The following is a 16,062-nucleotide window of genomic DNA, read 5'->3' as shown; positions in this document are numbered from 1 at the left end:
CTGGCAATTTTGTGTTCCCCCACACGGAGCCTATCAGATTATTACATTTAGATTCTATTGTTATGAAGTGAGTGGCCATGACTCAGCTGTCCTCACCCAACTGCATGGCCAGCAATAACGCCCCGTAGCATATTATTCAGTCAGACTTGATCCCGTGGCCAGAGGTGCCCCTTTCTGCATCAGAGCTGTAGTAGTTGTACTAGCTATGCTTGATGAAAGCTGTGAGATAGTTCTGAACCACAAAGTGATGGTGATATTACATCTATCCTCATGAATGTACAATCCAAATGATTGTTTTGTTGCCCGTTATTTGAGAATGCAGTGTTCCATTTTGTTGCCTGACAATGTTGCTCTCCAAAGGTGTAATACTTTGGACCCAGCCACCCTGTTGCATAACCACGGGAGGCTGGTGAGAGGGCATCCACCTGGCCTGGACGTGGGGAACAGCCACCCACCCTGCTCTTTGGCTGCTCCCAATAAGAACCGGCCCAGATTGGCTTTACAGCCACACTAAGTAACACTGTGTCAGCGAGCACTAGCTGCCGCTGACACAGAAAATTACCAGTTCTTATTTCACCGAGGCCAGGAACCTCGGTGACACGTACCTTCCCTTTGTTCTGCCAGACCCATGCCAGCAGAGCTTGGTTTATCACCAAAACCAACATCTTGCCTAACCGAAACTGCCTAAAGGCCTCATGTGCCCATCTTATGACCAGATACTCTTTTCCTACTTTTTCCCGAGTGATAATGATGCGCTGTCGTATATTTTTATCTTTCTCTTTTTAGATCCTCTGGCTCCTGTACATGCGCCTCACGTCCTTTCTTGGACTGCTGCAGCTCTTGCCTGAACTGTTCCCAGTCATGGTCATATCCCGACACTTTCTCCTTTGCTTTGCAGGACTCCTTCAGCAGAGCATGCTTGCCCCTACTTGCTTCTTTTACTTCTTCCTTCTTTCCAGCAGTAGTTACCCCAGCTACTATGGCAGTTTTAGAGACCTCTGCTTCTTTAGCGGCTTTTGCCACTTTGGCCGCGGCTCCCTTTGGCTTAACTTTGGTCTCTGTAGCACCTGGGGACTTCACGTCAACCAACACATCGGCCTTAACTTTTTCAGCCTTTGTCTTCTTGAAGTCTCCAGTCTCTTTGACCGCCTTCTCATCCTTCTCGGACATGGCACCATACACTTGCCCTGTTAACCCCTCCCCCTCTTTCTCATCGAGGCAGGAGGCACCAGGGTCTTCAGCAGACTCCTCGTCTTCTGTCATTTTCTCCAGAGGCTCACCCAGGACACTGTTCTCCTTTTGGGGAGGAGTCAGGAGAGACAGCCCATCGTAATAGCCCGGATCTGCATACTGGTCGTCCATCTCCTCATATTTCTTCCCCAGCAGGCAGCTGTCTACTTGGAAGGCCTTGTAGGCGGAGGGGACGTCTTTTGCGACCTGGTCCTTGTTACACACTGTCATGAGACTCTTGGCCTCTGCATCGACATCAGCCCCATCAACTGGTTCAGCCGATACCTTTTCCACCTTCTCTGCCTTGGCCAGCACCCTGGCACCACCATTTCCAGACCCACTCTTACCAGGCTCTGACTTCTTGGCACCTTCCAGAGGATCTTCCTCTTCTGGTTTCTCACTTTTTTCCACCTGCTGTGCAGGAGCACGCTTAGGCTTCTCCACCTCATAGATGGCATCTTTTGAGCTCATGAGAGCTTCCATCTCTGCTCCGAGTTGCTTGTTCAGCCTCTCTAATTCATTTAGCTCCTCAAGCACTTCTTCAAGGGCTCTAGCCAAGGAGAGGGCCTTGGACTCTTTCTCCCGAGCATCAGCCTTTGCTCGGTCACGTTCTTCGGCATATCGAGCCGATATGTATTTCTCTTCAACCAGGAGCTGGTCAAACTTCTTTTGTTTCTTCTTCAATCTAGATACAGTTTGTCTCTGGTGGTCCAGGTCCACCTTGCGATCACATAACTCTTGATCAAGTTGAGCCATCCTGGCTTCCAAATGTCTTTTCTCCTCCAAAAGAGCAGATTTTTCTGAGGCGCTGTTTAGAACCTCATCAGCCAGCTCATCTCTTTCCTGCTCTGCATGAAGTCTGGATCGATCAGAAGCTGCAAGTTCCTCTTGAAGTTGGAGAATTTCTGCTTCTATTAGTGACTCTAGTTCCTTCAGTTCATTCATCTCTTTCTGTGACTCCTCTGGAGATTCCTGCAGTTGCTCTGCGAGAACTGCTAGCCCTATCTCTAGTGTATCTAGGGACTGTGCAGAGCAAGCAAAAACATCTTCAACTTTGTAGCTGTACTGTCCTGTCAGGTCATCTACAACTGTCAGGATATGAGCTTCAGACACTAGGCTGTCACCCGACTGAACTCTCGTCTCGTCAGATATAACTGTCATCTGGTCGCTAGACTCGCTACTAGTAGCCACTTTAGTTTTGCTGGGTCTTGACAGGGTAGTCTCACTCTCGGAGTTGCTAACTGTCACGGCACATAGGCCACTTATACTGCTCGAGTCATTATTAACCCTGGCCTCTAGGGGCACCCCTGAGTCAATCCCCACCTGGGACATTTTATTAATCATAGAAACCTGTGGAGACTGCACATCCACCTCTGGTCCGTGTGGTACACCCTCTAGCCCCGCCACATTGTCTACAATGGGGTCTCCTAGCGGTGTTTCTTCAACATTTATCAACACTTTTATATCAGACACATGTTTACCAACAGGGGGAGCTTTTTCCCCAATCACAACCTGCAAAGGAAAAGGCATGTCATTATCACAGATTTCATATGACATCACATTTTCCTTATGCATTTCCGAACTTTTGTCACCATCACTTTGCATTTGACCAGCACCATTGTTTCCAATGGTCAATATTCTTTCCCCATGCAGGTCAAAGTGCAGCTCCCTTAAAGGGACAGGTACAGGTTCTGCAGGAGTTTTTGCACTCTCTGCAGAAGTGTCTCCATTACTCCACAACTCCCAGCATAAGGGAAAAGTACCAACACTCCCTCATGCATAAGCTTATCTGTAACATCAAGTTCATCAGTCTCTGTTCTCATTGGAGAAAATCAGTGGATAGTCCTTATCCGCACGACTGTCCAGCACCTTTATTATTTTACCAGTCTCAGGTTTCAATATTGTGCTACCTCTTACCCGGGCAAGCATGGGATCCCGGATCCTTGTCATCCCAAAACTAGCTTTGGTCATGGGCAACTGAGGTACCACAGAAACCTTCTCCCCTGCAGGTTTCTGCGAGGGAGCAATCACAGCAGGCTTATCCGCCTGTCCAGACACAGTTTTTTCTCTGTGTGACTTATTACCTACCGGCCCAGCAGATATCCCCTGCCGCCGGCTCACTGTCACTGGCTCTGCCACATAGTTAATAACAGGAACAGTCTTACCCTTTGTAATCAACCATTCTGGTAAAGCAGTGACATTCTCTCCCGCGGACTCATCGAGGTTGTGGTTGCTCCTAGCAACAGCTTTACCGCACCTCCGCACTTCCTCTCTAGGACTCAGGACACAGTCGCAGGGAAGATATGCACTCCTGAGAACCGCACCGCTCTCCACCTCTTTGTCTTCCCGATGGTTGCCCTTGGCAACGGCATATATCTGCTGTTCATCGGATTCTCCAGGTACACAATTTGTAGCATTTTCTCCGCTCCACAGCTGCCAAAATAATGGGAAGTCTTTGCCAAGCACAAACTCCACTTCCAGGGTCTCACATTTTAAGAGCTCCCATTGCACAGGGCCATAGTCTGTTATAAAGGTCAGAGACACGGTGACATATGTCTCTGGCCCTCTCTCCAGAAAGTCCAGCACTTCAGGCCTGACGCGAGACACCTGCTGGCGGGCATCTAGAGTGACCCCCAGCGGGATTCCCCCAATCACCAACTCGCAGGATCTTTCTGTATCGGATCTTCTGACATCACCATCCTCTTGGAACTTTGTACAGGGTCCATACAGTGTTGAGAACCCATTTCTCAGAGCCAGCTGCAACTGTGCCTCCAAAGCCTCTCGCTCTGCATCAAATTTCACCAATTCATTTTTAGTGTAGCCAATTTCTATGGCCATTTCTTCTGCCTGCTGTATGCGCCAGCGCTGCCGGACGTACTCTTCCCCGAGACCCATGGTAGCAGGAAAAGCTTTCAGCCACAAGTCCACTTTTGCTGGGCTACTGGCCCTTTAATTCACTGCAGTTTCACTTGCACCACAACAAAATAGTTCACACTCTTATGAGCAGCACCTGCTCCACTGGACAAAAAAAAGCTTCCGTTCCTTTAACGCCACACACGGCAAAAAACAGCTTTTAGCAGCACCTGCAGTCTCAGCGTTGCCCCTAGCAACCGACCGTTGCCCTTCTCTCATGGACAACTTGCCCGCATCCAACACCAATTGTAAGGGATCGCCTCTTATTTGGGGGTCATTCTCACAGATACGACTTTAGGACACCAGGTTTCAGGTCCAAACCGTGCATTTATTGTGCACACTCCAACCAATTCAGGTTATCATGAAGTCGCAGCTTCACCCAACACATGTGACATCCACATCAAATAATAAACACTTGCCCGGCTAGGCTCTAACTAACACAGAGTTTCCTGACTCACCTAAGTCATTGTTCACACCCTGTGAACACGTGCGGCTTTCTCAGCCAATGTCCTACAGCCTCCTGGCTGTACAGAGCACAGTACGCCCACTGCCTCCAGTCCAGTGCCTCAGCACACATGGGGGAATAGTGGTCTCTCAGCCCTCCTGGCTTGGACCACACAGAGCCTCCAGGCCTCTGTCCACAGGCAACACCCTCCCCCCTTGCTGACACCCTGGGAGGTGCTTTGTGCCAACCTGATTACTTCCAGCCGGTCTCACCTATGGAGGAATAGGGGTGTGGACCGAACTATCCACCCCTTCCTTGCCTCTAACCTGTGTGAGACCTGTCACTGTCTCACACCCATGACTATGGGCCCATATGGAAAGCCAGAGACTCCTTGATCGCTTCAGGTAAACCCATCGAAAATGGGGAAGCAGTGAGGTCTCTGATGGAAGCCCTCTTGTCACTGACATGAGGGGTGATGATAGCAACGAAAGGAAAGGCCACTGTAAACAGATGCAGAGGAGGCAAAGGGGAAAGCCACGGCAGATGGCAAAAATGGGTGCCAAATTACCTAAGCAGACCCCTGTCTTAAAGGGGTTGTCCAGGATCAGAGCTGAACCTGGACAGCCCTCCATTTCCCCCCCGGCAGCCCCCCTGACATGAGCATCGGAGCAGTTCATGCTCCGATGCTCTCCTTTGCCCTGCGCTAAATCGCGCAGGGCAAAGGCATTTTTCTGAGTTCCGGTGACGTACCGGGGCTCTCTATGGGGCTGACAGGAACCCCGGTGACGTCACCGGCACTGATGGGCGGGATTTGGCTCTGCCCTAGCCAGTAAAACGGCTAGGGCAGAGCTAAAGCCCGCCCCTCAGAGCCGGTGACGTCACCGAACACACTGCTGGGCGGAAGTTACCGCCCGGCAGTGTGTTATTGTAAACACAAGAGCCTGTGCCCTGCGCGATCTAGCGCAGGGCACAGGAGCGCATCGGAGCATGAGATGCTCCGATGCCAGGCTCAGGAGGGCTGCCGGGGTGAAAATAAGGGTATGTCCGGGTTCAGCTCTGAACCCGGACAACCCCTTTAAGTGGCCACAGTTCAGGTCCCTGAAATAACTCCTGTCTCCCGAAAGTTCTTAAGACCTTACAGAACCAGATGGGGAAGGAGGAAAGAGACTGGTGGATGGAAAAGGGGGGACTACAAATAAGAAGGGAAACTTTGCCTTCCCAGATCCCTCTACTCCACGATGCCACAGGCAATCCATGGAGTGATGCACCAGACAAAAGCTGCTATGTGTGATTTAGTACGTAGCATATGGTACGCCCTAGGGTTCAGCACTGTAACAGTCAGACATACTCAAGGATAAATGATTTGTGCCCAGAACAATGTGGGCAAGGTGGTTAAGGTACCCAAGAAACACGTCTTGCTTTATGTATCAGTTTCAACGTTTGCAGACTACCTTCAACTACCCAAGGTGGGCATGTAGGAGTATGTATTGATATGTGATGACTTGTTTTCAGGATGGCCAAAACCGTACCCAAAGAAGTAAAGAAGATTATAGCCGAAGTTGTGTGCAGGTATGGGGTAATTTAGATCATTGAAAGTGACACAGGTGTTCACTTCACAGGTGAAGTGATGCAGGACATGATGAAGGTTTTGGGTGTAGGACAGGCCTTTGTTCCTATAAGGTCCTTTTTGGGTCAGCCCCTAGGATAGGATTTTATTTCCCACAGCAGTTTCAGATGCAACATGGTTGTCTGACAGATTTATGTGATCAGTTTTGTACAAGCATTTGACTAAAGTACATTTTTCGAGTTTTTGCTTCACTTCCAGGTTTTGATAAAGTACCAGGAACCCACCCACTTGTGTCTGGAGATTGGGTGGTAGTAAAAGACACGTTAGGAAAGTCCTAAAACCCTGGTTTGATGGTCCATTCCGAGTGTTGTTGACCACAAGCACAGTGAAGCTCAAAGGAAAACATAATTGGATTGATTTCAAGGAAGTGTTGAGACTGGTTTTCCCTTGTGTGACTGTTGATCATGACTCAAAAGAATATGGAAAAATTGTATGAAAACTTCGATCCAGAAAATCAGGAGCACTGATGACCTCCAGTCCCCCCATATAATGTCAACTCCAGTTAGGGAAAGATCATCTGACTTCCACATGCTCAAATCCAGTGTCACGGGAGGCTGTTCGCTAGGAATGGCTTGTCGTGGAAGATGGTGAAGAGGAGGCGGAGCATTGGGACAGATGTTTAGGTTTAGGGAGAGAATTAAATTCAAGGGGGGACTGTTAAAGATGTGTGAATTTTATTCTATATTTTGTATCTCTAGGACTGTAATAAGTTTACTTTTTCTTCTTCAAGTGCCTCCCACCCCCTCTTTGTTTCAAGACTGCAGAAGAGAGGGGGGGGGGGGGGTGAAGAGCTGTGCTGTGGGAAGGGTCTGTTTTCTCATCTTTGTACAGGTGTATAGATTGTGGAGGAATGCATAAACCAATCATATGACTTGATGATATGTATACACTGCCTATAGAGAAGCACCTCCTTGAAGTATCACATATGACGTATGCAGTATTATTGTTAGGATAAACGCCATTACAAAATGGCGACGATAACCAGATGTTTACATTAGTTCACATTCCAAAGTAGTGCACAGAAGCCAGGGTGTTATCTCCTCTCTCTTATCTCTTCTTCCTTTTGAGCCAATGAAATAATGCCTGGGCCTCAGAAAGTACTGCCCTTTTCTGAAGATACATATACCACTTACTTTCTGTAATAAATTAGAGATTGCTTTGACCAACTTCTGTGTCAGTGTCCAGTCTCTCAACCATGCGTGGATATTAACCCCTTGGGGGTACATTCATGTGGAGCACCAGAGTGCATCTCAAATGCTCTAATTTAGGGCAACTTTAACAGTACGACTCCTACTCAGCCGTTTCGGTAAGCACTGGGCCGCCTTCCTAGGCTGGTGACAACATGTTCATCGGTCACATGGCTCTATGTGCAGCTCAAGCGAATGGGCCTGCAATACCAAGCACAACTTCTAATAGCATACTCTGCTGTGCTTGGTAAGCTGTGAGCAGGCCCCAGAACTAATTGAAGCACTGCGGCCTCCTCTTCAAACAGCTGATCGTAGGGGTGCCGGGAGTCAGACACTCACTGATCTGATAGCCTGTCCTAAGGATAGGTCATATCAAAATCTTGGACAACCCCTTTAAGACGAGCAAAGGGCCTGGACCTTTAACTCGTGTGTGTGATTCTCTATCCATTACTGTGTGGCTGTCCTTGCACAGTGCAAGCTTTTCTCTCCATAGAAGAGAAATGAACAGAGAAGATATTTTCTAATGGCCTTCAAGAACATGGAGCTGAATATGTGTGACCATCCTCATTTACTCAGTAAGAGGAGGTGCACATTACAATACAGACTGAACAGCAGGGGGACCATTATAACAAAGTAAAAGGAATATCTTGCAGATGGAGCATTTTTATAATAGAAAGTAAATTACAAAAGTAATAAACCAGGAGTGTACACACCTCTCTCATAGTGATAAAATGCCTTCTTGGTAGTCCCACCCAACTTGTCAAACACAGCTTTGTAGCCAACTTGATAATAATTAACAGTTCTAATTTTGTCATCATTTAAAAAAACTCTCTCACATTTTGGGCTCATGCACACGAACATATTTTTCTTCTGTTTCCGTTCCGTTTTCTTACAGGTCCGTATACGGAACCATTCATTTCAATGGGGCTTGAAAAAACAAAACAAAATAGAAAATGTCCTATTCTTGTCCATTTTTTTGGACAAAGACAGGCATTGTTACAATGGATCCGCAAAAAAGACTGATGCAACACAGACTTCACACAGATGTCATCTGTTTTTTTTTTTGCGGATCCCTGTTTTGCGGACTGCAAAATACATACGGTCATGTGCATGAGCCCTTACTAAGGTGCGCACTAGTATTTTGGCACATGCATGCTCCAAGAGAGTGGAAAATTACTGGGAAGGAACTGTTCATTCCCGATAACTGCCTGCTCATCAGTGGAGGTGAAGAGCTGAATTAACATGCAGTGATCCCCTTCACTGTATGGGGATGAGCGTTGACTCCTGCTATCGCTCGTCCTCATACACATTGTTTTTGAGCAGCTGAGAATGCTGTTCACATAGTATTATTTGCTGCCCAGAAACCTGCTGCCCACCTTTACATGGGCCTATTATCGGGAATGAGCATTCATAGTAATTGGGCCATGTAAACCTGCTATAACATCACCAAAAACGTAATAGCTTGATTTAAACAATAGGTCATTTTCTTGGGAGGAGAAAAAAGGGGGGGAACACCACTGGAACATCCCCATCTTACCCCCATGCTCTTACCCCATTTTCTTTACTCCCTGCATAGAACTCATGGGCTCATGTCATGAGGCTGCTGAAATAGTCCCTTGGGCTCTTTGGTACTTCTGACCTTTACAGAATAAGGCCTTGCGTATCTGGATCCACAACATGAATGGTTGGACAATAAGTATTTCATGTCTCTAGAAGTTTGTCACTTCTTCAAGTGTTGGAGCAAGCTGAAAAATGGGAATCCAATGATCCACCCTCACTGGACCATGCTGACCATCCATGCATCCCATCTCTAAATGGAGTGCTAGGCACTTGGAGTACGAAAGAGAGGCTGATGATATCCAGTTTGAGAGAACTAAGAGCTGATTGCTTAGCTTCCTGTACTTTCCTTCAGAGGGAAGGCACTCAGGATCTGTCCTACATATTATCACAAAAGGAGGCACTCAATCTCAACCCCTTCACAAGGAGATGGGAATGATCTTCTCATGGGCAGAGAAGAACCGTGCCCAACTCTTTGCAGTTCACATTCCCAATTTTGTAGTAAAGAGGTTGAGTCTGAGTCATTCAAGTCCCAGGAGAATGGTCACTGAGTATGGAGATCTTCCATCAGATCACTCTCAGATGGGTAGTGCTAGAGATAGATCGCATGGCTACTAGTGATGAGCGGCAGGGGTCATATTCGAATTCGCGAATATTTTTTAGAATATTCGTCGAATATTCGAAAAATCAGCAAAGTAATGATTGTGTAATATGGTAATTTTCGTAATTTGAATTTTCATTGCGAATTTTTCAACTTCAATTATTAGACAAAGAAGATTATAGCACTATATTAGCTAAATTGCTCTATATTCGATTTTTTTCGAATATTCGCTATATTGCTATAACTTAGTTTTTTCGAATATTCGTAATATTCTAAAACAAGAAAATATAGCAATATAGCGAATATTCGAAAAAACGAATATAGAGCAATTTAGCTAATATAGTGCTATAATCTTTTTTTTATAGTTGTAATTTTTTTCCAATCTGAACTTCAGATGAGAAAAAAATTACAACTATTAGACAAAGAAGATTATAGCACTATATTAGCTAAATTGCTCTATATTAGTTTTTTTTCTAATATTCGCTATATTGCTATAACTTTGTTTTTTCGAATATTTGTAATATTCTAAAACAAGAATATATAGCAATATAGCGAATATTCGAAAAAAACGAATATAGAGCAATTTAGCTAATATAGTGCTATAATCTTTGTCTAATAGTTGTAATTTTTTTCTCATCTGAAGTTCAGATTGGAAAAAAATTACAGCTATAAAAAAAAAGATTCTAGCACTATATTAGCTAAATTGCTCTATATTTGTTTTTTTCGAATATTCGCTATATTGCTATAACTTTGTTTTTTCAAATATTTGTAATATTCTAAAACAAGAATATATAGCGAATATTCGAAAAAACAAAAATAGAGCAAAATTCGCAAACACTACTCCTCCTAAAGTCAAGTATATTGCAGCCTTCTTATTGGCCCACAAGCTAGAAGCAGGGAAGGATCATGTGTACTGATTAAAAAAAAATAAAAAATCGAATATTCGAAATTACGAATATATATAACTATATTCGAAATATTTGCAAATTTTAAAAATTTAAATTCGAATATTCGTGATCAACACTAATGGCTACAAGGTAGAGAAATTCTACTCCTTGCATCAAGTGGGCAATTATAGTGCTCAGCAAATAAAACTAAAATCAAAAAGTTTATGTAGAAACCGTAAAAATTCACACACAAAAAAAGACAAAAAGTGGTCCTTTTACTGGGAAAGGCTACGAACTGGATATCCAGGTGCAGTGCCCTGCTATTCTTCTCAAGCTGCATTTTAGTCACCTGACTTGGTACATGTTAATTTAGACTGATACCATCTGGTGGAGGTTTCTCAAGACAATGTCTATGTCTAGATTTGTCCTGTAAATCATCTCTAATGAGGGCTAAGGATCATGTATTTCAGGTCAAATGAGGGCACAAAGTCCTCCTAACTCTTTAGGCTTATGAACGGGTTATCCAGTGCACAGTGCTTCGGATATGGAGGTAGAGCAGAACTAGTGTTGCCATCTACTGTTGGCTTGCTTGCAGTTCCAAAGATTCTGGTGTGGCATCTATCACTTCAAGCCCTAGTGTAGGGTAGCTGCATACAACACTTTTATGGGCAGTAAAATGGCCTTTATTAATTATGGTACATCTTGAAGTTTTTTTTTTATAAGAAAATAAATATTGGTTTCAAAACAGTACAACTTCCCCAATATCTGGTATAACAGATACATAAAAAAGGAAGGGAATCAAACAACAGCAAAAACTATTTTCAACTAGTAATACCTTTTCCAGTTTAGTGTAAAGCACCTGATAAGTGTCCTTTTATGATGTATCTATTGTATCTTCTTGGAGCATGAGCCCCATGTGTTGTATGGCTGGGATTGATATATACTGTATGTACTTCATTCATTTGAAAGCAAGTCATATACTATGTATCCATTCAGGTTTCTCGCAACTCATTATGGGTACTTTCACACTTGCGGCAGAGTGATCCGGCAAGCAGTTCTGTCACCGGAACTGCCTGCCGGATCCGGCAATCTGCATGCAAACGGACAGCATTTGTAGACTCATCCAAATGCATTGCAAGAACGGATCCGTCTGTCTGTTTGTCATACGGACAAACAGATCTGTTTCTATTTATTTTTTTCACATTTTTAAAGGTCTACGGAAGGACGGATCCGGCATTGCAGTATTTTTAATGCTAGATCCGGAATTCCGGCAAGTGTTCCGGAATTTTGGACGGAGATAATGCTGCGGTATTATCTCTATCCTGAAAGGTCAAAAAGTACTGAACTGAAGACATCCTGATGCATCCTGTACGGACAGGACACGTTGTCTGTTCCGCTGGCCAGAAATAAGATAGAACATGTCCAATTCTTGTCCCTTTTGTGGACAAGGATAGGACATTTCTACAGGAGTTTAAAAAAAATGGAGCAATGCACACGCCCAGGATCTGTGTTTTTGCGATTCTGAGTTTTGCTGAACGCAAAACACGTACAGTCATGTGCATGGGGCCTTAGGCTCAGTGCACAATGCACCTTAAGTTTAACATATATGTCAGGAAAAACTCTTGTTGTACATGTTAAACATATCTATGGGACTCCATTCAACAAATGGAGGGCACGAGTGCCCTTTACCAAGCCACTACACGTTGGTATACTTTTTTTTTTTTAATTATACTGTAAAGCACAGCAGATGATGCTTTCCTGGTCCGTTCCTCCCCAAAAAAATGAATGTAACGCAGTATGAATTTTTTGTGTTATCCTATAAGCAACATATGCCACTGTATACCTATGCCGAACTTCTGCCAGCTAACAGACTTCAAAAATCTACTGCCTGCCCTAACCTCGGATTTTATTTATTTCAAGAATTACACATACTCTGTCTGCCCTGACCTCTGCCTGTTTACCAACTACGAGTAATGCCTTAGTGCTTCGCACTGGTGTCTCTGACCTCGTGGGTCAGCTGCCAGCTACACCGGGACTATTCCAAGATGTAGTGGCTATAGAAGACATAATACAACCGGATCCGTTCATGACGGATGCATGCGGTTGTATTAGGCTACTTTCACACTAGCGTTTGGTGCGTTCCGTCATGGATCTGCACTGACGGATCCGCACCGATAATACAACCGCATGACTCTTCTGTTTCAGTTTGCAGACTGCAAGCACTTCCTAAAAAAAATAGTAAACAGTGGTGCAGCAGGGAGTCGTCAGCTCCCTGCCATTGGTAGTTGAGCACAGGTAGGCGAGATACAATAAAGTAATCACACCTGCTTTGTTTAGCCCAGACTGGAGCAGACGTGCTCCGCTCTGTTCATTGGGGGAACATTGGGTGGGTGAGTATTCAAATTGGAGGCAGTAAGGGGCATCACCATTACAGTCAATGGGCATCCAGCTATGACAGATGCAGCCAGTGAACCCCGGCAGTCTGTTCCTCCACCGGAACAGACTGACGGAGTTCACAACATAGCCTTAGATACACATTCTGGCGGAAGAACAGCCTGCAGGAGTATACCGTATAGGGTATAGCCGGATACAACCAGCTACAGTCAGGTCCATAAATATTGGGACATCGACACAATTCTAACATTTTTGCTCTATACACCACGACAATGGATTTGAAATGAAACAAAGAAGATGTGCTTTAACTGCAGACTGTCAGCTTTAGGCCTCATGCACATGACAGTATTTTTTCACTGTCCGCAAAACGGGGTTCCGTTGGTCCGTGATCCGTGACCGTTTTTTCGTCTGTGGGTCTTCCTTGTTTTTTGGAGGATCCACGGACATGAAAAATGAAAAAAAAATCTAAGTCAAGTTTGCCATTGAAATGATAGGAAAAAACGGACACGGACACGGATGACAATCTTGTGTGCATCCGTGATTTTCACGGACCCATTGACTTGAATGGGTCCGTGAACCGTTGGCCGTGAAAAAAATAGGACAGGTCATATTTTTTTCACGTCCAGGAAAACGGATCACGGATGCGGCTGCCAAACGGTGCAGTTTCCGATTTTTCCACGGACCCATTGAAAGTCAATGGGTCAGCAAAAAAAAAAAGGAAAACGGCACAACGGCCACGGATGCACACAACGGTCGTGTGCATGAGGCCTTAATGTGAGGGTATTTACATCCAAATCAGGTGAACGGTGTAGGAATTACCTGAGAGGCGGAATATCCACGACACCAGTTAGAGTAAATGCAATTCTTTTTAATGGTCAAAGAAAGGTTGACATCACTTGTATTTCCATACAGTATTAATCATATCTTGGAGTAGAAGAATTATTGCAGCCACATTATCTTCCCCGGAAGTTTCGTTCTGTAATTAGACCTTTTTCAGTGGGATCTCATTGGTGGCAGGAGGGTCAGAGCGATCCTGGATACCACGTACTATTACGTCATATGTTGGGAAGGGGTTAAAGGGGTTATCCAGGAAAATATGTTTATGACTTACCCTCAGGATAGGTCGTCAGTGTCAGATCTGCAGGGGTGCGACATCCAGGACCCCCTCCGATCAGCTGTTAGAAGAAGTGCTGCAGCCTCTTCCTAGGCCAGTGACATCACTGTACATCGGTCACATGGCCTAAGTTGCAGCTTAGCCCCATTGAAGTCAATGGAGCTGAACTGCAATACCAAAAACTGCCATTATATGATTCACGGCACTGTCCTTGGAAAGCTGCCAGGAGCCTGCATTGCTCATCAGAGCTCTGGTGAGCGCAGCCGCTCCCTGAAACAGCTGATCGGCGGGAATGCCGGGACTTGAACCCCTGCTGATGAGATAATGATGACCTATCCTGAGGATATCATCATTATCATTTCCCGGATAACCATTCTCCTGTTGCATGGGGGAGCCAGAGAGATAATCTCTTGCCTTTTCTTCCTCTTGATCTGTGTGCCATTTCTCTATGACATAGACACCACACTCTGTGTCCAGGTGGATGGGGCCGCACAGAATGATATAGCAGGCCGTATGCATGGTCTGTGGCCTCTGGACCTCAGATTGTGGATTCCTGGCTTAGAGGTGCATCTGTACATGGGGCTGTTTCTGCAGGTCAGAAAACGCCAATGACAGATGTCAAGGAAAATCGAGCATGTTGGAATTCAACGTGTCTCATGCATTGTTAATATGGGAGAAAAGCCACTGCCAGAGGTTTGTGACATCGACGTCCTGCTGTCTGTGGTGGAGTCTGGAAAAACAGCTGTCAGCCAGCAACCGTCTCATGTGTATGGCCAGCATTACCTCTTTTGCATCCTAAAGCCTCATGCACACGACCGTTGTTTCATTCCAAGTCCGTTGTTCAGTTTTTCGTGATTTTCTGCGGACCCATTGACTTTCAATAGGTCTGTTGAAAACTCGGCTAATGCACCGTTTGTCATCCGCGTCCGTGATCCGTGGTTCCAGTCCGTCAAAAAAATATAACCTGTCCTATTTTTTTCATGGAAAACGGTTTGCAGACTCATTCAAGTCAATGGGTCAGTGAAAAAAACGCGGAGGCACACAAGATTGTCATCCGCGTCCGTTTTTGCATGGCAAACTTGACTTAGACTTTTTTTTACTTTCCTTCATGTCTGGTGATCCTCCAAAAATAAAGGAAGACACACGGAAACGGATCAACGGAACCCCATTTTGCGGAACGGAACACAACAACGGTCGTGTGCATGAAGCCTAAACGGAATGCAAAAACGGAAATACGGAAACGGAATGCATACGGAGTACATTCCGTTTTTTTTGCGGAACCATTGAAATGAATGGTTCCGTATACGGACCATATACGGAACGCAAAAAGCGGCCAGTAATAAACAGGGGAAAGAAACGGTCGTGTGCAGGAGGCCTAACAGTGTGCTTTGCTCATTTCCTTTAGTAAGTAATAGCTGTAATCACCATGGTCAGGAATGTTAGCGAATAAATAATTTCTAAGGTGACACTTGGCTGCCTTTGAGACTATTTTGGAGAACAGTTTAATATTTATCTGTACTGGTAGGACTGTTATACTAAATAATGCAACACATACAATGCAAGTTCACTCCATACATCCCAGTTATATATGCTTAATAGAATTTGATAAAATGGAAGGAATTGTTAAGGGGGTCGTTTGCACTACGTAAAGCACAAACACACATAAGATTAAAGTTGGCCAAAACAGATGTTTGAAAAACTAGCTTGAACAATTGTTCACCATGGCCGACTTCTGTAAGTTTGGACATTTTCAGCCTTTGATGGATATAATTACCGTAGTTGTGTTCGGCATGATGGGCAAAATTTATCCGATCATTTGTATTGTGCTCAAGGACCAGAGAGTGTTTATTATACATGTGCTGTGACACCACTATGTCTATTATGCCTGTTCCATGACATTACTGTTTATATCTTTACTGTGACATCACTGTGATTATTATAGGTGTACTGTGACATCACTGTAATTATTATAGGTGTACTGTGACATCTGTGTGGTTATTATCCCTGCACTGTGACATCACTGTGGTCATTATCCCTGCACTGTGACATCACTGTGGTTATTATCCCTGCACTGTGACATCACTGTGTTTATAATCCTTGTACTGTG

The sequence above is a fragment of the Bufo gargarizans genome, chromosome 5 (genome assembly GCF_014858855.1).
Source record: "Bufo gargarizans isolate SCDJY-AF-19 chromosome 5, ASM1485885v1, whole genome shotgun sequence".
Lineage (NCBI taxonomy): Eukaryota > Metazoa > Chordata > Amphibia > Anura > Bufonidae > Bufo > Bufo gargarizans.
This window is presented reverse-complemented; position numbering follows the sequence as displayed.